At 37.3% G+C, this 25,616-nt stretch overlaps 1 long non-coding RNA gene across 21 annotated transcripts; it reads left to right on the forward strand.

Moving 5' to 3' along the window:
- The first annotated feature begins 4,603 nt into the window (after window positions 1-4,603).
- Window positions 4,604-16,883, forward strand: LOC127710231 (uncharacterized). 21 transcript variants are annotated; one of them, XR_007986074.1, is made up of 9 exons: window positions 4,604-7,136; window positions 7,491-7,688; window positions 9,273-9,290; window positions 10,353-10,490; window positions 11,725-11,762; window positions 13,377-13,976; window positions 14,330-14,613; window positions 14,789-15,089; window positions 16,141-16,178. It is a non-coding gene; the product is annotated as an uncharacterized LOC127710231 (long non-coding RNA). The 21 variants fall into 21 exon arrangements; XR_007986073.1 differs by lacking the exons at window positions 9,273-9,290; window positions 10,353-10,490 and adding exons at window positions 7,884-8,059; window positions 8,237-8,373 and having other exon boundaries at window positions 4,605-6,961; window positions 7,491-7,528; XR_007986083.1 differs by lacking the exons at window positions 9,273-9,290; window positions 10,353-10,490 and adding exons at window positions 7,884-8,059; window positions 8,237-8,373 and having other exon boundaries at window positions 4,605-6,785; window positions 7,491-7,528.
- The last annotated feature ends 8,733 nt before the right edge of the window (window positions 16,884-25,616 follow it).

Raw genomic sequence — 25,616 nt, forward strand, 5'->3', positions numbered from 1 at the left:
GACTTAATTGTTACAAATATTGTATTGCTAGAAAAATCCATATTTATTACTATTTCAAAGGCTATGCAAGATGAACAAAATACATATGAATTATACGTTAGGGTTACTATCATGATAGAAAAGAAAGGATTGTATGAACATTGGTGAATATTGTCTTGAGTATATTTTTATATTGCACGAGCTTGCGAGTTCAAAATGTATTCTTCGAGACATAATAATCACTATTAGTCATGCAATAACTAAACATAATTTTGTTACTTGTGACGTCAATAACTTGAAGCTATAGCAATAGCAATAGCAATAGTATAGACTGTTGCACGTTAGCATGTGGAAAATATAATGTTGATATAAAATTAAGCTGTGCCACAACAGTGTACTGAAGATACACTTTGTTTAATGACACTGTTTTTCTTATCTGTTTAAAATATTTCATGATAGCATAACCTGAATAATTCAGTCGTTATATTTCGCTACTCTTTGATGGCTACATTAACCCCCTGTCAATCCTAGCAAGTAGGAGAGATTAATAACAGAGAGGGACAGCATTATTCTGGTTAATGACAACAGAAAAAAAAGTAGTTGTCTTTTTTGTTGTTAGGGATGAGGGATGGATATCTACCCTTCCACGTCCTGTCTGTTTGTTTGATCTTTTTCTTTGTATCGATCTGATAAGTTAAGCCTTTTTTAACTGGTTTCTATAGTTTGTTCCTATATTATACTGTGACACCACTGTCGCAGGTTAGGGAGCATTGAGCGCTCACAAACATGTTTAACCCTGCCACATTCTTTATGTGTCTGTCCCAAGTCAGGAGCCTGTACAATGTAGTTCAGTGGTTGTCGTTGGTTGACGTCTGTCAAATTTATTTTTCGTAAATTGTTTTGTTATAAATTAGGCAGTTAGTTTTTTAATTGGATTGTTTCATATTTTTCATGTCGGGACCTTTTATAGCAGACTATACGGTACGGGTTTTTCCTCATTGTTGAAGGTCTTATGGTTGCCTATAATTGCTTACATCCACTTTACTTGAACTTTGGTGAATAGTTGTCTCGTTGGCAATCATACCACAAGCATCTCCTCATTTTTATATATATATACATTATATTATTTCTTAAAATTGAAACCATGTGCGTGTGCTTGTACTTTGTAACATGATGACCCTTTCATCAATATAGACATCAAGATGTATTGCCTATCTATTTTCCTTACATTAATTGTACAAAGTATCCTTTATTTGATGTTTTTTTTTCTATTGAAACTGAAACTTGGGAACATACATTTTATTCATTATAGATATCAGGCTTACAATTTTGTAATCCAGACGAGCGTTTCGTTTGCAAAAGACGCACCAGAGACGCTCGAATCAAAAAAGTTAAAAAGACCAAATAAAGTACGAATTAAGTAGAAGAAAGAGTATTGAGGATCCATGACTGTATGTTTATGTTAAAAACTCAATTAGGTAGTTTGTAGTCAAATATGTAAGGAACCGAAAAATCATTATGAATAATTAAAATGATATTGACCAAACGACACCATTTTTAACAGTGTGGTCTAATTTAATTGGTCTTTACAACTTAGAGACAAGACTATTTAATTTCATATTTCATAATTTACAACAAACAGTTTGACAATCTTTGAGGGGTTTATGACATCATTATTATCAAGAACTGTGTTGACATTTACGTAGTGACTATGATCAATATGAGTATTCATGTTTAAAGTTATACTATTCAAACACTCTAGAATAAGAAATGAGGAAAGAATGTTTGGTTTAGTTACAGTTTCTGTACTTATTACTAAAACACGCTCTAGCAAAACCAAATCGTTCGAAATTTGAATAAACTAACTAAATGTCATATAGTTACTGAGAAATTTGATATTTACAAATACATAATATCTATTATACATTAACATGATTATACATTAACATGCACGTGTGTGAACAAACTTAACTTAACTTGGAGGACTGATTTATATGTGTATTATTTTTAAAAACTTACATAACCTTTTCTAAAATGATTGAATTGTCTGAATTAACTTAACCATTAAATTTGTATCTATTAGGATTTTTACTGCAATATTCCGTTAAAATATTCTTTCTCTCTGCATCCAAGGATTTACACGTTATAATGAATGATATCCGTCATCGATATCACTTGACTCTCAGAGATGACAAAGTCTGTCGTTTCCAGACAAGCCTCGTCGAAATTCTATATATTAACAAAAATGAAGGGACATGAAGTAAAACACAGATAAATACACGACATTTCATCTGGGAATAGTAATCAATATCATTATATACAATTATGTACACTTTTAGTCAGAATAGCTTGTTGATAAACAACCTATTACTATGCATCCCGCTGTAGCCAGCAATATGATTTATATTTTATATATCAATAATATAACGTGATAAATTATCCGAGTTAAAGATTTTGTAATTTTGACCACAAATCCGATACGTTGACCAAACTTTATGACACTGTAGTCCATGTTATGCTGAGGAAAGTTAATCTCGAAATCTTTAATAGTTCATGCTATGCTTGGGAAGGTTAATCGCGAAAAAATTTATAAATCTAAGTAAATTGGTTACTTTTTAAATGTGATTTTTTTTAATAACTACAAAAAAGGTAAAATGAACCATTTCTTTCTGTATGTTGCAGAATTTGTTTTTTAAATTCATAATTAGATACTGTGAAAGTATTTTTATTCGTGGGTATCAATTTTCGTGGTTTCAGCAAAAGTTACATGTTCGTGGGTTCTTAAATTCGTGGATATTAGTTTTCTGAAGAAGAAAAAAATCGAGTGACGAATTTGAAGACTTCAGAATCGAATATTCATGATATTAATCATATGTTGTTTTATAATGATTTGTGGAGCATTGTTAAATAAGGTGTTCATTTTCACTCACTTGTTCGTCCTTCATTAATAACAAATTCATAATATTTTGAATTGTAGAATCAATTATTATGACATAAAAAAGCAAGCCCAAAATGAAATCAGTATTTTTTTTTTCGTATGAGAATTATGAAAAAAAGGATTATTTCATTATCGCATATCATCACCGGATATCTGACTTTCATCGATAAAACATTATTTCTCATGAGAATTAAAATGTTAACAGTCGTACATTTTAGATTTTTAAAGATTAAATGGGTAAAATCCGGTCTGAAGTTGTACAAAAAAAAATGTATATTTAGTTCATAGTACGTTGGTTTATATGACCGTATCAATGTAATCAAACATACATGGGGATCTTTCCATGTCTGGAATTGGACAACAGTTATTATATTCGTTGGACAGTTAAATTCGTGGATAAAGCCATCCACGAAAACCACGAAAATTGATACCCCACGAATAAAAGTACTTTCACAGTATTTGAAAAGAATTTTGTTTCATTAAAAAGAAATTATCCATGTTATCATTTTCAAATCACACTTTGAAGATCCTGTGCGACTATATTATCATTTTAACAGACTGACTAGAGTGAAGTTACGATTGGTAAGTTCTTTCAAAATAGCAACAAGATTGACACTTCCAACTGTACAAGATCTTGCATTTTCAGTTTTTCCACTTCAACTTCAAATCCACGATAGGAAAATCTTTAAACTCTTAATAAATCTAGCTGATATAAAGTTTTATTTCTGACAGTAAGTATATTCAACCGGTAAGTTTTGTAAAAAAAAAAAAAACGTTTTAGCTACTACATGTAGTATCAAGGCATCAACAAGCCTTAAGTTGCATTTTCCAAAGGAAAAGGCCCAAAATATATGATCAGCGCCATTACTTGATTTTGTTAGACATATTTTAGCCTGTAAGTCTTTTTCGCCTCCATATGACATTGGCTTTCCTTGACTTTTAGACTCTTTACAAAGGACTTAACTCATAAAAGCTATTTTTGTAATGGATATGTACTGCCTCTGGTGCATGGTCAATTAACACTAAACATTATGGTTTATATGGCTATATATATTATTTACTCAATTTATATTTCATGTTTGAGTTGTTTTTCTCGTGTGTTGTCTATATTGCAATTGTTTAATATAAAAAAAAACACTGTACTGTTTATGCCCATAATGGGTTCTCTATTGGAAATAAAAGTTATCTTATCTTATCTTATCTTATCATATACATCTGTGGTTTAGCATGCAATAGTGACGGTGAGCACTTTGTTGACTTGTTTTGGTTATTTATTTCGGGAAATTGGTTAAAGTAAGTACTATTTGTAGTTCCGTAACTATTTCTACCGAGACCGGTCATGTAAATCTTCTTGTCGGCTTACTACCTGTTTCTTGCACGTGCCTGACATCCGGCCGGCTGGGCTTGTTATCCCTTTTAGGAACTATAAATGTTACGTCACTCACCGAATAATTGGACTGTCTACGATTTGGATTTGAAATGATCAGACGCTTAAACTTTTGCTCTCATATATGGAAAACTTATTAGGGCTTGCAACACATAAGACTACTTAATACACGATTTGTTGGTATTGATATAATTTGTTCAATATACCAGAAACAACTGACAGAAAACGAAGCAGTGGAAAACCAACTCCCGTTACAAATACATGTACATACACACACAACAAATAAAATAAACACTAAACTAAACAGATGAGACAATAAAACAGAGTTTAAGAGAAAACTAAAATGAAATGTGTGTCAATATATGTGTTTACAGATCAAATGTGTGTCAATATATGTGTTTACAGATGCAGATAATGTTCAAGAGCAACCCCAAAGAAAATTACACCCAGAACTGCCAGAAAATTCCGTTTATTTTTAAATTGTAAATGGAGAAGTTGCCCTCCCAAAAGTGTTATTTGCTGTTTAAATACAACAGAAAGTGATACCGATAATAATAATTGCCTGATCAAGATGATATATATCCATATATCTGTGACCAACCATGAGGGAGAAGATGATAATGCCAGCGGGAGACATGTGTTGAAGAACACAATAACCAGGAAATTGTTAAATCTGTTGCCATTTTCTACATACAAGTAAATGCCTGTACCAAGTCAGGAATATGACAGTTGTTTTCCATTCGTTTGATGTGTTTCAGCTTTTGATTTTGCCATTTGATAAAGGACTTTCCATTTTAAAGTTCGGTATTTTTGTTATTTTTACTTTTTTTTTGGCAGATAAAAAAAACGCATCTGGTATGGACTTCATGATTTCGAAAAAAATGTGGATAGATGTTTCTAAATGTATGGCCAAAATGATAGCGCTACTTCCCCAAGTTCGACACAGTGTAGGGAAAAGTTCTACTCATTTAAAAGAAGCTGAAGAAAATATATAGTAGACTGCAAAACATAAATGAAACGACGACCCAGCATTTCAACCGCTGATGGTTAAAAGTTGATTTGGTTTCAAAGAAGTAACCATAATAAGGTCAACAATCCAGATGAAAAGGGCGATAACGACGACAACGATGAAGCCATCATCTGCATCAATTAACATCTAATCGCACAGCGCAAGTCACGGCGAGGGGAAGACCTTGATGAATGAAAGGGTAAACAAACGTGAAATTTTTTTTTATTAAACGTTTATAAAATTAAAAAGATTAAAACACCAAATTTTTTAATAACCGTTATGACAAAGTTTAATTGACTAATGGGTACGCATGGAAAACATAAAAAAAAATATATATCGCTCTAGCGCCTCACTTAAATTCCACGTTCCATGAAACTGAGAGTAAGGAGACGACTATTTTTGAAGGAGAGGAATATTGAAAATGAATATTCTGGTCGGGTAACAATTGAAAATCAATCATCTTGCCCAAGACAGGATGGAAATGAATATACTGTCCCACAAAATGTGAGACATAATTATTTTTTTTGCACAGAATAACATGTGAAAACGAATATTTCGTCCACGACAAATCATCTGACCCCTTCCTCAATTTAAATGATTGTCCCCTCAATTTAATAAAATGACGATTTCTAACAGAGTTAGAATCTTTGTCTTGTAAGAAGTGATTTACGACACAACTCTAGTCCAAAAGATATTGACACAATTAGTTATGTGATTATATACTTACCCACAAAGTTGTTTCGGCAACCCGTATGGCTTTCAAATTAACCACGAAAAAATAAGTCGCATGTAGCTACCAGTCTGATTTATATTTAGAAATTTACTTTTGTCAATCCACCAGGCTGAAGCTAGCGAACAATAACTAGCGAACAATAAGCCAGCGAACAATAAGACGATCTATCTAAAAACCGAAAAAATGAATAAGACAGCAACGGCCGTTAAATAAAAAAATATTTAAAAAGGCAGAAATTCCGTCCAAATATTGCAATTTCAAAATTATCATGATTTGGTATTTATCCCATCCATTGATAAAACTAGTCACATCTCTTTTTAGGCTAATATTCAGTACCACAATAAATCTGCATCTGTCAACGGATTATTTGTAGGTGTAAGACCACCAATGCATCTACTTCAATTTAGAACGTATGTAAAAGTAGTCCTTCTCTGTAAAATATAGCACCTTTGATGTCATTGTTTAATTGAACTAAGATACACATTTGCAGAAATGGGGGTTGGCCTATTCCATGGCTTCTAGAGAAAAATAATGAGGGGTGTCACGGGGTATGACTATATAGATCTTGTAGAGGAGAAACAGACGAATCTTTTGCGCAAGGTATCGAAGGGCGCTATGTTAAAAAATCTGAAACTAGAGCTCAAAATTTGAAAAAAAATTGTTAAAAACAGGGGGATTGGCCTATTCCATGGCTTCTAGAGAAAAATAATGAGGGGTGTCACGGGGTATGTCTATATAGGTCTTGTACAGGAGAAACAGGCGCATCTTTTGCGCAAGGTATCGAAGGGCGCTTTGTTCAAAAATCTGAAACTAGAGCTCAAAATTTGAAAAAAATTGTTAAAAACAGGGTGGTTGGCCTATTCCATGGCTTCTAGAGAAAAATAATTAGGAGTGTCACGGGGTATGTCTATATAGGTCTTGTAGAGTAGAAACAGGCGCATATTTTTCGCAAGGTATCGAAGGGCGCTATGTTCAAACATCTGAAACTAGAGCTCAAAATTTGAAAAAAAAGATAAAAACAGGGGGGTTGGCCTATTCCATGGCTTCTAGAGAAAAATAATGAGTTGTGTCACGGGGTATGACTATATAGGTCTTGTAGAAGAGAAACAGGCGCATCTTTTGCACAAGGTATCAAAGGGCGCTTTGTTGAAAAATCTGAAACTAGAGCTCAAAATTTGAAAAAAAATTTGCTAAAAACAGAGTGGTTGGCCTATTCCATGGCTTCTAGAGGAAAATAATGAGGGGTGTAACGGGGTATGTCTATATAGGTCTTGTAGAGGAGAAACAGGCGCATCTTTTGCGCAAGGTATCGAAAGGCGATATGTTCAAAATCTGAAACTAGGGCTCAAAATTTGGAAAAAAAAAGATAAAAACAGGGGGATTGGCCTATTCCATGGCTTCTAGAGAAAAATAATGAGGGGTGTCACGGGGTATGACTATATAGGTCTTGTAGAGGAGAAACAGGCGCATCTTTTGCGCAAGGTATCGAAGGGCGCTTTGTTCAAAAATCTGAAACTAGAGCTCAAAATTTGAAAAAAAAATTGCTAAAAACAGAGTGGTTGGCCTATTCCATGGCTTCTAGAGGAAAATAATGAGTGGTGTCACGGGGTATGACTATATAGGTCTTGTAGAGGAGAAACAGGTGCATCTTTTGCGTAAGGTATCGAAGGGCGCTAGGTTAAAAAATCTGAAACTAGAGCTCAAAATTTGAAAAAAAATTGTTAAAAACAGGGGGGTTGGCCTATTCCATAGCTTCTAGAGGAAAATAATGAGGGGTGTCACGGGGTATGTGTATATAGGTCTTGTAGAGGAGAAACATGCGCATCTTTTGCGCAAGGTATCGAAGGGCGCTATGTTCAAAATCTGAAACTAGGGCTCAAAATTTGGAGAAAAAAAAATAAAAACAGGGGGGTTGGCCTATTCCATGGCTTCTAGAGAAAAATAATGAGGGGTGTCACGGGGTATGACTATATAGGTCTTGTAGAAGAGAAACAGGCGCATCTTTTGCGCAAGGTATTGAAGGGCGCTATGTTAAAAAATCTGAAACTAGAGCTCAAAAGTTTAAAAAAAATTGTTAAAAACAGGGGGGTTGGCCTATTCCATGGCTTCTAGAGGAAAATAATGAGGGGTGTCACGGGGTATGTGTATATAGGTCTTGTAGAGGAGAAACATGCACATCTTTTGCGCAAGGTATCGAAGGGCGCTATGTTCAAAATCTGAAACTAGGGCTCAAAATTTGGAAAAAAAAAATAAAAACAGGGGGGTTGGCCTATTCCATGGCTTCTAGAGAAAAATAATGAGGGGTGTCACGGGGTATGTCTATATAGGTCTTGTACAAGAGAAACATGCGCATCTTTTGCGCAAGGTATTGAAGGGCGCTATGTTAAAAAATCTGAAACTAGAGCTCAAAATTTTTTAAAAAAATGTTAAAAACAGGGGGGTTGGCCTATTCCATGGCTTCTAGAGAAAAATAATGAGGGGTGTCATGGGGTATGACTATATAGGTCTTGCAGAGGAGAAACAGGGACATCTTTTGCGCAAGGTATCGAAGGGCGCTATGTTCAAAAACCTGAAACTAGAGCTCAAAATTTGAAAAAAAAATTGTTAAAAACAGGGGGATTGGCCTATTCCATGGCTTCTAGAGAAAAATAATGAGGGGTGTCACGGGGTATGTGTATATAGGTCTTGTAGAAGAGAAAAATGCGCATCTTTTGCGCAAGGTATCGAAGGGCGCTATGTTCAAAAATCTGAAACTAGAGCTCAAAATTTGAAAAAAATTGTTAAAAACAGGGTGGTTGGCCTATTCCATGGCTTCTAGAGAAAAATAATTAGGAGTGTCACGGGGTATGTCTATATAGGTCTTGTAGAGTAGAAACAGGCGCATATTTTTCGCAAGATATCGAAGGGCGCTATGTTCAAACATCTGAAACTACAGCTCAAAATTTGAAAAAAAAATGTTAAAAACAGGGGGGTTGGCCTATTCCATGGCCTCTAGAGAAAAATAATGAGGAATGTCACGGGGTATGACTATATAGGTCTTGCAGAGGAGAAACAGGCGCATCTTTTGCGCAAGGTATCGAAGGGCGCTATGTTCAAAAATCTGAAACTAGAGCTCAAAATTTGAAAAAAAAAGATAAGGGGGGTTGGCCTATTCCATGGCTTCTAGAGAAAAATAATGAGTGGTGTCACGGGGTATGACTATATAGGTCTTGTAGAAGAGAAACAGGCGCATCTTTTGCACAAGGTATCGAAGGGCGCTTTGTTGAAAAATCTGAAACTAGAGCTCAAAATTTGAAAAAAAAATTGCTAAAAACAGAGTGGTTGGCCTATTTCATGGCTTCTAGAGGAAAATAATGAGTGGTGTCACGAGGTATGACTATATAGGTCTTGTAGAGGAGAAACAGGTGCATCTTTTGCGTAAGGTATCGAAGGGCGCTAGGTTAAAAAATATGAAACTAGAGCTCAAAATTTGAAAAAAAATTGTTAAAAACAGGGGGGTTGGCCTATTCCATGGCTTCTAGAGGAAAATAATGAGGGGTGTCACGGGGTATGTGTATATAGGTCTTGTAGAGAAGAAACATGCGCATCTTTTGCGCAAGGTATCGAAGGGCGCTATGTTCAAAATCTGAAACTAGGGCTCAAAATTTGGAAAAAAAAAATAAAAACAGGGGGGTTGGCCTATTCCATGGCTTCTAGAGAAAAATAATGAGGGGTGTCACGGGGTATGACTATATAGGTCTTGTAGAAGAGAAACAGGCGCATCTTTTGCGCAAGGTATTGAAGGGCGCTATGTTAAAAAATCTCAAACTAGAGCTCAAAATTTTTAAAAAAATTGTTAAAAACAGGGGAGTTGGCCTATTCCATGGCTTCTAGAGAAAAATAATGAGGGGTGTCACGGGGTATGACTATATAGGTCTTGCAGAGGAGAAACAGGCGCATCTTTTGCGCAAGGTATCGAAGGGCGCTATGTTCAAAAATCTGAAACTAGAGCTCAAAATTTGAAAAAAAAATTGTTAAAAACAGGGGGATTGGCCTATTCCATGGCTTCTAAAGAAAAATAATGAGGGGTGTCACGGGGTATGTCTATATAGGTCTTGTAGAGGAGAAACAGGGACATCTTTTGCGCAAGGTATCGAAGGGCGCTATGTTCAAAAATCTGAAACTAGAGCTCAAAATTTGAAAAAAAAATTGTTAAAAACAGGGGGATTGGCCTATTCCATGGCTTCTAGAGAAAAATAATGAGGGGTGTCACGGGGTATGTGTATATAGGTCTTGTAGAGGAGAAAATGCGCATCTTTTGCGCAAGGTATCGAAGGGCGCTATGTTCAAAAATCTGAAACTAGAGCTCAAAATTTGAAAAAAATTGTTAAAAACAGGGTGGTTGGCCTATTCCATGACTTCTAGAGAAAAATAATTAGGAGTGTCACGGGGTATGTCTATATAGGTCTTGTAGAGTAGAAACAGGCGCATATTTTTCGCAAGGTATCGAAGGGCGCTATGTTCAAACATCTGAAACTAGAGCTCAAAATTTGAAAAAAAATTGTTAAAAACAGGGGGGTTGGCCTATTCCATGGCCTCTAGAGAAAAATAATGAGGGATGTCACGGGGTATGACTATATAGGTCTTGCAGAGGAGAAACAGGCGCATCTTTTGCGCAAGGTATCGAAGGGCGCTATGTTCAAAAATCTGAAATTTGGGCCCAAATTTGGAAAAAAAAGATAAAAACAGGGGGGTTGGCCTATTCCATGGCTTCTAGAGAAAAATAATGAGTGGTGTCACGGGGTATGACTATATTGGTCTTGTAGAAGAGAAACAGGCGCATCTTTTGCACAAGGTATCGAAGGGCGCTTTGTTGAAAAATCTGAAACTAGAGCTCAAAATTTGAAAAAAAAATTGCTAAAAACAGAGTGGTTGGCCTATTCCATGGCTTCTAGAGGAAAATAATGAGTGGTGTCACGGGGTATGACTATATAGGTCTTGTAGAGGAGAAACAGGTGCATCTTTTGCGTAAGGTATCGAAGGGCGCTAGGTTAAAAAATCTGAAACTAGAGCTCAAAATTTGAAAAAAAATTGTTAAAAATAGGGGGGTTGGCCTATTCCATGGCTTCTAGAGGAAAATAATGAGGGGTGTCACGGGGTATGTGTATATAGGTCTTGTAGAGGAGAAACATGCGCATCTTTTGCGCAAGGTATCGAAGGGCGCTATGTTCAAAATCTGAAACTAGGGCTCAAAATTTGGAAAAAAAAAATAAAAACAGGGGGGTTGGCCTATTCCATGACTTCTAGAGAAAAATAATGAGGGGTGTCACGGGGTATGACTATATAGGTCTTGTAGAAGAGAAACAGGCGCATCTTTTGCGCAAGGTATTGAAGGGCGCTATGTTAAAAAATCTGAAACTAGAGCTTAAAATTTAAAAAAAAATTGTTAAAAACAGGGGGGTTGGCCTATTCCATGGCTTCTAGAGAAAAATAATGAGGGGTGTCACGGGGTATGTGTATATAGGTCTTGTAGAGGAGAAAAATGCGCATCTTTTGCGCAAGGTATCGAAGGGCGCTATGTTCAAAATCTGAAACTAGGGCTCAAAATTTGGAAAAAAAAGATAAAAACAGGGGGGTTGGCCTATTCCATGGCTTCTAGAGAAAAATAATGAGGGGTGTCACGGGGTATGACTATATAGGTCTTGTAGAGGAGAAACAGGCGCATCTTTTGCGCAAGGTATTGAAAGGCGCTATGTTAAAAAATCTGAAACTAGAGCTCAAAATTTGAAAAAAAATTGTTAAAAACAGGGGGGTTTGCCTATTCCATGGCTTCTAGAGAAAAATAATGAGGAGTGTCACGGGGAATGACTATATAGGTCTTGCAGAGGAGAAACAGGCGCATCTTTTGCGCAAGGTATCGAAGGGCGCTATGTTCAAACATCTGAAAGTAGAGCTCAAAATTTGAAAAAAAAATTGTTAAAAACAGGGGGATTGGCCTATTCCATGGCTTCTAGAAAAAAATAATGAGGGGTGTCACGGAGTATGTCTATATAGGTCTTGTAGAGGAGAAACAGGCGCATCTTTTGCGCAAGGTATCGAAGGGCGCTATGTTCAAAAATCTGAAACTAGAGCTCAAAATTTGAAAAAAAAATGTTAAAAACAGGGGGATTGGCCTATTCCATGGCTTCTAAAGAAAAATAATGAGGGGTGTCACGGGGTGTCACGGGGTGTCACGGGGTATGTCTATATAGGTCTTGTAGAGGAGAAACAGGGACATCTTTTGCGCAAGGTATCGAAGGGCGCTATGTTCAAAAATCTGAAACTAGAGCTCAAAATTTGAAAAAAAATTGTTAAAAACAGGGGGATTGGCGTATTCCATGGCTTCTAGAGAAAAATAATGAGGGGTGTCACGGGGTATGTCTATATAGGTCTTGTAAAGGAGAAACAGGCGCATCTTTTGCGCAAGGTATCGAAGGGCGCTATGTTCAAAAATCTGAAACTAGAGCTCAAAATTTGAAAAAAATTGTTAAAAACAGGGTGGTTGGCCTATTCCATGGCTTCTAGAGAAAAATAATTAGGAGTGTCACGGGGTATGTGTATATAGGTCTTGTAGAGTAGAAACAGGCGCATATTTTTCGCAAGGTATCGAAGGGCGCTATGTTCAAACATCTGAAACTAGAGCTCAAAATTTGAAAAAAAATTGTTAAAAACAGGGGGGTTGGCCTATTCCATGGCCTCTAGAGAAAAATAATGAGGGATGTCACAGGGTATGACTATATAGGTCTTGCAGAGGAGAAACAGGCGCATCTTTTGCGCAAGGTATCGAAGGGCGCTATGTTCAAAAATCTGAAATTTGGGCTCAAAATTTGGAAAAAAAAAGATAAAAACAGGGGGGTTGGCCTATTCCATGGCTTCTAGAGAAAAATAATGAGTGGTGTCACGGGGTATGACTATATAGGTCTTGTAGAAGAGAAACAGGCGCATCTTTTGCACAAGGTATCGAAGGGCGCTTTGTTGAAAAATCTGAAACTAGAGCTCAAAATTTGAAAAAAAAATTGCTAAAAACAGAGTGGTTGGCCTATTCCATGGCTTCTAGAGGAAAATAATGAGTGGTGTCACGGGGTATGACTATATAGGTCTTGTAGAGGAGAAACAGGTGCATCTTTTGCGTAAGGTATCGAAGGGCGCTATGTTAAAAAATCTGAAACTAGAGCTCAAAATTTGAAAAAAAATTGTTAAAAACAGGGGGGTTGGCCTATTCCATGGCTTCTAGAGGAAAATAATGAGGGGTGTCACGGGGTATGTGTATATAGGTCTTGTAGAGGAGAAAAATGCGCATCTTTTGCGCAAGGTATCGAAGGGCGCTATGTTCAAAATCTGAAACTAGGGCTCAAAATTTGGAAAAAAAAGATAAAAACAGGGGGGTTGGCCTATTCCATGGCTTCTAGAGAAAAATAATGAGGGGTGTCACGGGGTATGACTATATAGGTCTTGTAGAGGAGAAACAGGCGCATCTTTTGCGCAAGGTATTGAAGGGCGCTATGTTAAAAAATCTGAAACTAGAGCTCAAAATTTGAAAAAAAATTGTTAAAAACAGGGGGGTTTGCCTATTCCATGGCTTCTAGAGAAAAATAATGAGGAGTGTCACGGGGAATGACTATATAGGTCTTGCAGAGGAGAAACAGGCGCATCTTTTGCGCAAGGTATCGAAGGGCGCTATGTTCAAACATCTGAAAGTAGAGCTCAAAATTTGAAAAAAAAATTGTTAAAAACAGGGGGATTGGCCTATTCCATGGCTTCTAGAAAAAAATAATGAGGGGTGTCACGGAGTATGTCTATATAGGTCTTGTAGAGGAGAAACAGGCGCATCTTTTGCGCAAGGTATCGAAGGGCGCTTTGTTAAAAAATCTGAAACTAGAGCTCAAAATTTGAAAAAAATTGTTAAAAACAGGTTGGGTGGCCTATTCCATGGCTTCTAGAGAAAAATAATTAGAAGTGTCACGGGGTATGTCTATATAGGTCTTGTAGAGTAGAAACAGGCGCATCTTTTGCGCAAGGTATCGAAGGGCGCTTTATTCAAACATCTGAAACTAGAGCTCAAAATTTGAAAAAAAATTGTTAAAAACAGGGGGGTTGGCCTATTCCATGGCTTCTAGAGAAAAGTAATGAGTGGTGTCACGGGGTATGACTATATAGGTCTTGCAGAGGAGAAACAGGCGCATCTTTTGCGCAAGGTATCGAAGTGCGCTATGTTCAAAAATCTGAAACTAGGGCTCAAAATTTGGAAAAAAAAGATAAAAACAGGGGGGTTGGCCTATTCCATGGCTTCTAGAGAAAAATAATGAGTGGTGTCACGGGGTATGACTATATAGGTCTTGTAGAGAAGAAACAGGCGCATCTTTTGCGCAAGGTATCGAAGGGCGCTTTGTTCAAAAATCTGAAACTAGAGCTCAACATTTGAAAAAAAATTTGCTAAAAACAGAGTGGTTGGCCTATTCCATGGCTTCTAGAGGAAAATAATGAGGGGTGTAACGGGGTATGTCTATATAGGTCTTGTAGAGGAGAAACAGGCGCATCTTTTGCGCAAGGTATCGAAAGGCGCTATGTTCAAAATCTGAAACTAGGGCTCAAAATTAAAAAAAAAAGATAAAAACAGGGGGGGTTGGCCTATTCCATGGTTTCTAGAGAAAAATAATGAGGGGTGTCACGGAGTATGACTATATAGGTCTAGTAGAGGAGAAACAGGCGCATCTTTTCCGTAAGGTATTGAAGGGCGCTATGTTCAAAAATCTAAAACTAGGGCTCAAAATTAGGAAAAAAAAAGATAAAAACAAGGTGTTGGCCTATTCCCTGGCTTCTAGAGAAAAATAATGAGGGGTGTCACGGGGTATGACTATATAGGTCTTGTAGAGGAGAAACAGGTGCATCTTTTGCGTAAGGTATCGAAGGGCGCTAGGTTCAAAAATCTGAAACTAGAGCTCAAAATTTGAAAAAAAATTGTTAAAAACAGGGGGGTTGGCCTATTCCATGGCTTCTAGAGAAAAATAATGAGGAGTGTCACGGGGTATGTTTATATAGGTCTTGTAGAGGAGAAACAGGCGCATCTTTTGCGCAAGGTATCGAAGGGCGCTATGTTCAAAAATCTGAAACTAGGGCTCAAAATTTGGAAAAAAAAGATAAAAACAAGGGGGTTGGCCTATTCCATGGATTCTAGAGAAAAATAATGAGGGGTGTCACGGGGGATGTCTATATAGTAGAGGAGAAACAGGCGCATATTTTGCGCACGATATCGAAGGACGCTATGTTCAAAAATCTGAAACTAGGGCTCAAAATTTGAAAAAAATTGTTAAAAACAAAGGGGTTGGCCTATTCCATGGCTTCTAGAGAAAAATAATGAGGGGTGTCAAGGGGTATGTCTATATCGGTCTTGTAGAGGAGAATTAGGCGCATCTTTTGCGCAAGGTATCGAAGGGCGCTATGTTCAAACATCAGAAACTAGAGCTCAAAATTAAAAAAAAAATTGTTAAAAACAGGGGGGTTGGCCTATTCCATGGCTTCTAGAGAAAAATAATGAGGGGTGTCACGGGGTATGTCTATATAAGTCTTGTAGAAGAGAAACAGGCGCATCTTTTGCGCAAGGTATCGAAGGGCGCTATGTTCAAAAATCTGAAACTAAGGCTCAAAATTTGGAACTAAAGATAAAAACAGGGGGGTTGGCCTATTCCATGGCTTCTAGAGAAAAATAATGAGTGGTGTCACGGGGTATGAATTTATAGGTCTTGTAGAAGAGAAACCAGCGCATCTTTTGCGCAAGGTATTGAAGGGCGCTTTGTTCAAAAATCTGAAACTAGAGCTCAAAATTTGAAAAAAATTTTGCCAAAAACAGAGAGGTTGGCCTATTCCATGGCTTCTAGAGGAAAATATCGAGGAGTGTCACGGGGTATGTCTATATAGGTCTTGTAGAGGAGAAAGAGTCGCATCTTTTGCGCAAGGTATCGACATGCGCTATGTTCAAAATCTGAAACTAGGGCTCAAAATTTGGAAAAAAAAGATAAAAACAGGGGGGTTGGCCTATTCCATGGCTTCTATAGAAAAATAATGAAGGGTGTCACGAGGTATGACTATATAGGTCTAGTAGAAGAGAAACAGGCGATCTTTTGCGCAAGGTATCGAAGGGCGCTATGTTCAAAAATCTGAAACTAGAGCTCAAAATTTGAAAAAAAAATTGTTAAAAACAGGGGGGTTGGCCTATTCCATGGCTTCTAGAGAAAAAAAATGAGAGTGTCACGGGGTATGTCTATATAGGTCTTGTAGAGGAGAAACAGGCGCATATTTTGCGCAAGGTATCGAAGGGTGCTATGTTCAAAAATCTGAAACTAGGGCTCAAAATTTGAAAAAAATTGTTAAAAACAAAGGGGTTGGCCTATTCCATGGCTTCTAGAGAAAAATAATGAGGGGTGTCACGGTGAATGACTATAAAGGTCTTGTAGAGGAGAAACAGGCGCATCTTTTGCGTAAGGTATCGAAGGGAGCTATGTTCAAAAATCTGAAACTAGAGCTCAAAATTTGGAAAAAAATTTGCCAAAAACAGAGAGGTTGGCCTATTCCATGGCTTCTAGAGGAAAATATCGAGGAGTGTCACGGGGTATGTCTATATAGGTCTTGTAGAGGAGAAAGAGTCGCATCTTTTGCGCAAGGTATCGAAATGCGCTATGTTCAAAATCTGAAACTAGGGCTCAAAATTTGGAAAAAAAAGATAAAAACAGGGGGGTTGGCCTATTCCATGGCTTCTATAGAAAAATAATGAAGGGTGTCACGAGGTATGACTATATAGGTCTAGTAGAAGAGAAACAGGCGATCTTTTGCGCAAGGTATCGAAGGGCGCTATGTTCAAAAATCTGAAACTAGAGCTCAAAATTTGAAAAAAAAATTGTTAAAAACAGGGGGGTTGGCCTATTCCATGGCTTCTAGAGAAAAAAAATGAGAGTGTCACGGGGTATGTCTATATAGGTCTTGTAGAGGAGAAACAGGCGCATATTTTGCGCAAGGTATCGAAGGGTGCTATGTTCAAAAATCTGAAACTAGGGCTCAAAATTTGAAAAAAATTGTTAAAAACAAAGGGGTTGGCCTATTCCATGGCTTCTAGAGAAAAATAATGAGGGGTGTCACGGTGAATGACTATAAAGGTCTTGTAGAGGAGAAACAGGCGCATCTTTTGCGTAAGGTATCGAAGGGAGCTATGTTCAAAAATCTGAAACTAGAGCTCAAAATTTGGAAACAAATTGTTAAAAACAGGGGGATTGGCCTATTCCATGGCTTCTAGAGAAAAATAATGAGGGATGTCACGGGGTATGTATATATATGTCTTGTAGAAGAGAAACAGGCGCATATTTTGCGCAAGGTATCGAAGGGCGCTATGTTAAAAAATCTGAAACTAGGGGTCGAAATTTGAAAAAATTGGGAAAAAAACCGGGGGTAGGCCTATTCCATGGCTTGTAGAGAAAAATAATGATGGGTGTCACGGTTTACGACTATATAGGTCTTGTAGAAGAGAAACAGGCGCATCGTTTGCGCAAGGTTTCGAGTGGCGCTATGTTAAAAAATCTGAAACTAGGGCTCGAAATTTGAAAAATTTGAGGAAAAAGTCGCGGGGTTGGCCTATTCCATGGCTTCTAGAGAAAAATAATGAGGGATGTCACGGAGTATGGCTATATAGGTCTTCGTATAGGAGAAACAGGCGCATCGTTTGCACAAGGTTTCGAGTGGCGCTATGTTAAAAAATCTGAAACTAGGACTCGAAATTTATAAAGCTTTTTGTTAATTGAAATTTGTGTTGATCTTTAAGCTTTTGGTGTTTTGACCCTATGGACCACTGGTTCTTCAATATTTTTTTTTTAAATTTGAAACCCTGTCCATGTTATAGTTTATGTCTAGTTAATAGTAGTTGTGGAGGTACACCAGACAGATGCAGTGAAATAGTGAGCTTGCTGAAATATACAAATAAAAGTGTAATGCCTCTCATGTTTTCATCTTTAAAATACACATATATATATATATATGGACAGATATGCACATATCAACATTGTAATATAAAATGCTGCTTAATTTCATTTGTAATGTATTTTAGCCATCAATGACAATAATGTCCAATGAAAGACTTGTTGGAATGGATCTTTGAAGCGTGGTTCTATTACTAAAAAAAACACAAATTCTAACAACCACATTCCGTTAAGACATTGCTGTGTATTTCTACACCCCTGATTTCTACCAAACGGTCACAAATATAAAAATTAGATGATGTGGTATGATTACCAATGAGACAATTTTCTACCAGAGATCAAATGTGGTAAATTTAAGCAACATTAGGTCACTATACCGTTTTCAACATTAACAAAAACTCATACCGTACGTATTACGGCCCAAAAATGACAAAATGTAAAATAATTCAAATGAAAAAATTAAAGAAACCAACAATAAACGAAAAACATTTTTATAAAAGACAGCGACCATGATGGGTAAACTGTCGAAAGGCGGAGTCTAGGATTGCCAAAATTTATATGCAAGTCAACCCTCGGGTTGTAATCACCAACAGTAAATCAAGAAGGTTCTGCAAAATGGTAGGTCCGGAATTAAGGAGGAAAATTATTGGCTGCCATTGAAAAAAATAAGACAGAAATGTTCTGCAACAGTTCCCGACACCAATCCCCCCAAAGGATTGTTCTTCAAACCGAAGTAAGCGTGTCATTATACCTTACTAGGTTGGAAACTGGTTTCTGATCAAACGAAAATAACTGACAGAATCATAATCACCTCTCAAAACGCCATGGTTTTAGGGGACGGCCAATTGATTTTCAGGGGAGAGGGAGAGACAGTTTAATTTTGAAAATGAATATCCTGACCTTGGAAGAACCTGAAAATAAATAATCTTGCACCAGACAGGATCATAATGCATATTCTGCAATACGAAATTTTGAAAATAGTTTTGTACAAATGTAAAAATAAATTTTCAAACGGCAAAGCGAAAAAGATTAAGAACGCGCAGCAACAGATGGAAATGACTACTTAATCTGCAAACAATCCCTCTCCTCCTCCCCAAACCGAATATCGAATGGTCGTCCCCATATACACATGATACAGATTCGGTGGTATTTTAGTTTAGGATCAGCTTAATGTGTTGTACTTTTATACGTTAGGGGTTTGCCAAAATGAGTGAAGGATGGTGGCAAGTATACGTTGATTTTGGACTGGGGAGGAGAGAAGATTATGTTTGCGCGTACAGTCGGCCGAGCAAAGAGATCGGGCGGTAGGGGAAATTGAAACCTACGCCGGCAGTATAAGGTGTTCAACTATTGAATACAGTACTCGCAAAGAGGGTATGATTTCAACGACTATGAATTGGTGTGAACCCTGAAACAAGTGGCAAATCAAAGCGTAGTGGAGTGGTATATTGAGTGAGGGGACTATGGTACATGTGCAGGAAGATCCTTGCTAAATGTAGTCGAAAGTTGTCACAGTTTTTATTTTTTATCATAGTAAAAAACTAACCTTTAACAAAAGCTGTTAATTCTGTTTCGCTGATGTCTTATTATCCAAATCCTTGCTGACTGTATCTTCGATCTTGGATCTATATAGTACCTAGGTACTAACCAGGTAAACAGTATATTTATTTTATTTTCTTGTCGATTTGTTTTTATAACACCGTTAACATAATCATTACGATATGGTTGAGGACAGTTTACGAACTAAGAAGGCATGCATGCGATGGCGTATATTCCTCTTGCAGCTGTGCTGAGTGTACTAGTTTTGCAATTGACTTATAAAACAGAACAGGTTCAAAATGCAGTTGAAAACACCCTTTTTATGTCTGTTGTAGGGTTTTAATAACGTATTTATGAATCTAGGTCCCAAGCTCTTGCTTGATGCATTGGATGCGAGCCTTTCGGTACGTTTGCTATCCAGTGTCTACTTCAATCATTCATTTAACTTCTATAGGAGCATACTGGAACTTTTTAAAAGGACTGTTATGAAATTGTATCAACCCCTCACCATCGTAGAATGAGATGTCTTCCTTGTTTCGAGTACAGACCATTTCCATAGATGGAAGATTATTTACCTGGGATGAGGTACAGATCGTTACAACGAGCATTTGCACAGCAAACATCACCTCCATGTTTAAGATAGAGCGCTTCCTTTACCACTCAACTCATCAACCCCCCCCCCCCCCCCCCCCCCAACCAACCAACCAACCAACCAACCAAGGCAGGTACTGTGGATTCATTCGTGGGATGTCAATTTTTGTTGATCTCGTGGATACAGGTGAACCACGAATCGAAATGCTCAACAAATTACAAATATTGTATAGGCCTGTATGCAAACCTTAGTAAAACAACGAAATCAAATATCTACGAAAATACTAAGTTTCCTCAAACCACGAAAATTGGAACCCACGAAAACTAATGAATCCACAGTAGTACGGTTTTCGCTAACACGGGAAGCGCTCTCATTGCTAAATCTATTAACATGGGTAAGAATCCAACTTTCTTTTGCATGTTTTGTTTTAGCTGTTTTTTGACAACTTTAAAGTCCACTATGTAATGTTGTGATTAGGTTAGTGTCGCACTCAGCATAGTTCGATTGGCATTGGTGTTGATTTTGTTTGGGTGTTTGTTGAGTCGTAGTTGTCTTCGCAACACGTCGTTGATGTCTTCGATAGTGTAAAAACCAGGGTTCAACGCAATAGTAGATCAACGTCTAGGAGTTACTTTTATCGTTCGAATAAACGAAAGCTGTTTTTCCCCGCATGAGTGTTTGGGAAAGAATAGTAAGTCTACAACTTTACCAGACCTATCTCGTAACTCTTTCCACTTTTGAGGTGAATGGGTTGATTGAACCGAGTGTCGATTTTGTCATAACCGGACGCGATGAAAAAAACCTTTGTTCAGGAGATGTGCTGTCGACGATTGGTCATAACAACTCGTTATCCATTTATTTACTTTAAACACAACATTCATCTTTTGTCTGTCAAACTCGAACTGCAAAACGTTTGTGTGTTTGCTGGGACATTGCGCTCGAATTCTGCTCTGATTTAATTGTCATCCTCAGATTTTTTCAATTTCTCTGACTGGTGAATCAAATCGATGACGCACAAGGGATATAGGCCTGACAAGTCGAAAGGATTGATTTTACTGTTGCTGATGAGATGATCCATATTGAAGAACTTCTTGCGAAAGTTGGCTGCATCTTTATACAACCTAAATATTTTGCACTAGGTTTAAGGCAGCATTGAAGTACATGATTGGGTAGCGTTGTTCGTTGATGATGACGTGGATGTTTCGCAAACGCCAATGCTGCGTTATGAGTCTAGTCATTACACTTGTCGGTTTGGAAGGCTACGATGATCAATATAGGTTTTTCTCAACCGCTTTTGGCTAAAACTTGCCAGCTGAATTGTGTACTCTTGGAACGACTATGGAATTATACTATTTCATGCGAAAACCACAGTTGAGTTTATTCTTGCTCTGGATTGTTTTGTACTGTTTCAATTTGTTTTTTATCGAAGAGAACAACGCGAGTAACACCAGGATAATTTACTCAAGACGATCTTTGCCATATTGCTGACTGCCGCTGTTCTTTACACAGGGTTTGCTCGCAGGTTTCATAACGATGTAACCATGCCTAGCTGCAAAGCCAATGTTGTCGGCTACGGTTTCGGCCTCGAATCTTTTTACCAAAAGTGGTTGAGACCCTGCGAATAGCGCAAGTCGAAGTCGTCAAGTTAAGTCAACAGCCTCAACATGGTACTATCTATACCTTGATCATTCACGTGTTCATTTCGGTGTCCTGACAGTCTGTAACCAAGACTGTTGGAAAGGTAAATGGTGCCATTATTTACAAGTGTCTTAAGATCTGCATATGCTTCAACCGTGCCGTCGTTCTTTAAAATTTGTCCTTTAATCAAGATAACTCTCATCAAGATGGACAAACATATCTTGGTTCTCAATGTTAATTCGTATCTCTGCGACAGAACTGTTCAAGGGAGCTCCGGAATGAGGCTCGTATTCATGCACTGTGACAGTTTTTTATTCGTGGGCATCAATTGTCGTAGTTTAAGCAAAGTTAAGTTTTATTTTCGTGGGTTCTTAAATTCATCGATTTTACTTTTCTGAGAAAAAATCCGAGTGAACATTTTGAAGCCATCAGAAACGAAGAGTCTTGGGAACTAATCATACATGTATTTTGTTTTATAATGATTTTTACTTACTTGTTCGTCTTTCATAACTGACAACATTCATCAAATTTTAATCCAATAATTGTTTTCGAAAATAAGCTGATTCATATAACCTTGGTAAGGTAATTGCAAAGTAAACATTCTACTTGTTGCACATATGTAATCAGTAGTGACAACACTAATTAACCCGAGATCGAACGCTCATCAGATTAACGATCATCAAAGGTGTTAATTGAGCAATAAACTTGTAACTTAAAGAAAATGGTAACATAAAAAATGCTACAAAAGTACTTTTTAATCGTAGAATTAATTCTTATGAAATAAAAAAGCAAACCCAATATGAAATTATATTTCTTTCCTATGCAAATTATGAGGACAGAAAAAATTAAAACTTCATCATCGCATATCATCACCGGAAGTCTGACTTGCATCGAACAAAACTATTTTTTCATGAAAATTAAAAGGTTAAAAATCGTACAGTTTAGGTTTGTTTTTAAAGATAAAATGTTATGGGAAGTTGCTGATATTCGATGTAAACTCTAGATTATGTGGCCAAATCTATGGCCATGTAGTCAAACATACATTAGCATCTTTCCATGTCCTGATTTGGATAACACTTTATAGTTCGTTGAACACTTGAATACGTTGATAAAGTCATCCACGAAAATCACGAAAATTGGTATCCAACGAATAGAAGTACTTTCACAATATTTCGTAATCCTGAAAATTTTCATCGAACGACATACCTTCTTTGATGATAAGTATTTCAGACATTGTTATGTATTTACTAGTATAGCACTGGACGAAATAGCGAATAGTTGCAATATCGCTTCCTGAGATAATATTGTTTTTCTTAAAGGGGCTTGCTGCGGAGAAGTCTTGGTTTTAGGGGTTTTGTTGGGTACGGCTGTTTTCTTTCAGCTGGTCACTCTGTCAACGACATGGTTAACAGATTTAGTAGCTCCCTTTTCAACACCTTTTAGGGTTGCATTAGTGACAGCACCCATGACTTTAGTACCCAATGCCTTTACGACAGAGGAGGCGAACATGCGTCCGGCTTAATTGGTCAAATAATAGAAAGGCCCCGCCCACCTACCACGTTTATATGTTTATGTATAAGATGTTACGATGTGCTAGCTTGTACTTCCCGCTGTCCATTATAACAAGCTTCTTCATTGCGTTGAGGATGGATACGATCCCGTTGCTTACACCATTGTTTCCATCTCGAAAGGAGGCAACGCACAGGTCCAGTTGACCTAGAAGCTGACCAAAGTCTGATGGTATAAAAACGGTTCGTCGTCCACCACCAAACTTATTTTTCTTGTACATATGCAACACGATGCACTTCTAAACGTTTGATTTAGGTCCGGACTATGGGCCATAATATTTTTGCATTGCATTTGTAGATTTCACAATATCTAAAGAGGCATTTAAGTCTTCTTGTTTTATGTTTCATGGCGTTTCTTGACCATGAGTTCCAACAATACAAGTGTTCCTCTGTATCGTACTCTATTCATATTCAAAAAATATTATCTCCTTCAAAGGTAAAGGTTGCATATCCGATGTAAATACCATTGTTTTCAGATCTTAGTCCATATCTGTATCATTCGTTATACTGAGTTGTAGGTATTCCGGGTACTCCTGTGCACGATGTCCAAGGGTAGCACGTTGAGCTGGTTCGATAGGTAATGTATCTGCAAATCAGGAGGTGGAGGAGGCAGTGCAGGTAGCGGTAAGATTGCAAGGAGGTCTTCATTCGTCTTGGTGGTCTGAGAAGCATTTTTGTTCTTTTGACCTTTTACGACTGGTTAAAAAACTGTTTAGATCACGACTCAACCTTGTTTGTCAAGCCATATTCTAATAATAACACAAAATTTCTGCTACAAATAAAACTACACCTGGAACATACATGTATGCTGTTAAAAGTGGAATACTAAGCAGATCAAATAAGCCAATTTCTCTAAATAGGACAAACCGCGGGGAACACCATAATACGCAAAATCATACCTATATGGAAAGACAAAGGTCACAACTAAATTCAGAATAAACAGACAGTGAAGTAAACTCTAGTTATCTGCGTTTTCTACGTTCTAGTGAAAAGAAAAACTTATTTTTGTTGGAAGTTCAACACTCAAAAGAATGTCTCCAAGGAAAATGTCAACTGACCAAATCAACACTAAGTAAAGACTATTCGAGGAGGACGGATCAGAGACATTGACATTCAGTACAGCTCAGAAGGCAAACTTGATTGTGCAGATGTCATTGTTGTTCATTTGGGCACTAACAACGTATCAGATGGAGACTCTGTTCACGCTATCATTGACGACTATATAAATTAAATTTGTACAGTAAGACAGAACTAAGCTGGAAATTTCCTCAATCCTACCGAGTCCAACACATTATCAAGCTAACCGTACAATTTCTGATGTCAACAACCGTCTTTTATCACTAGAGGAACAGCATCTGGAAATTCTAGACAATACCTTAGACTTTCTGTATGGAGACTAGCCTAATCTTACATCATTTGCATACCATGTTCGTAAAAATGTTGCTGGAGCCAAAGTCTTAAGCCATAACATTATCTCATTCTTGAACATTTGCTTAATTTGTCAGATTGTACATCAGAAACTCAATCAAATTTTCAATCGGTGAGGTCAACCGGGAGGAGATTCATACCATTCAACACAACAACTCAACAACAAAATGTGTTCAGTCAAACGTACTGGAGGTAACGGATCACAATAATTTTTATACTGCCAGAAAATGTAACTTCATTTTGGGAAATCTTATCAGCAGCGCCTGCATACGGAGTATATATCTCCAAATTGATACGATATTCCCGGGCTTGTGTTTCCTATCATGATTTCCTTGATAGAGGATTGCTGCTCACAAGGAAGCTATTAAACCAAGAGTTCCAAATGGTGAAGTTGAAATCATCCCTTCGTAAATTTTACGGACGCCATCAAGAGTTGGTTGACCGTTATGGAATAACCGTTTCACAGATGATATCGGATATGTTCCTGGTGTGGTAACTACAATACCCTTCTCTTTTCACGAATGTGACTTACCGAATTAGACTATTTACCGTCTTTGTAATAACATAAGCAACACGACGGGTGCCACATGTGGAGCAGGATCTGCTTTCCCTTCCGGAGCATCTGAGATCACCCCAAGGTTTTGGTGGGGTTCGTGTTGCTTAGTCTTTAGTTTTCTATGTTTGTCTTTTTATTTTTGGCCATGGCGTTGTCAGTTTGTTTTCGATCTATGAGTTTGACTGTCCCTCTGGTATCTTTCGTCCCTCTTTTATCAGTATTGTTATTTTGTATATATGTACTTCAACATATATTCTATTATCTAACTCAA

Source organism: Mytilus californianus, unplaced genomic scaffold, assembly GCF_021869535.1.
Source record: "Mytilus californianus isolate M0D057914Y unplaced genomic scaffold, xbMytCali1.0.p SCAF_7, whole genome shotgun sequence".
NCBI lineage: Eukaryota > Metazoa > Mollusca > Bivalvia > Mytilida > Mytilidae > Mytilus > Mytilus californianus.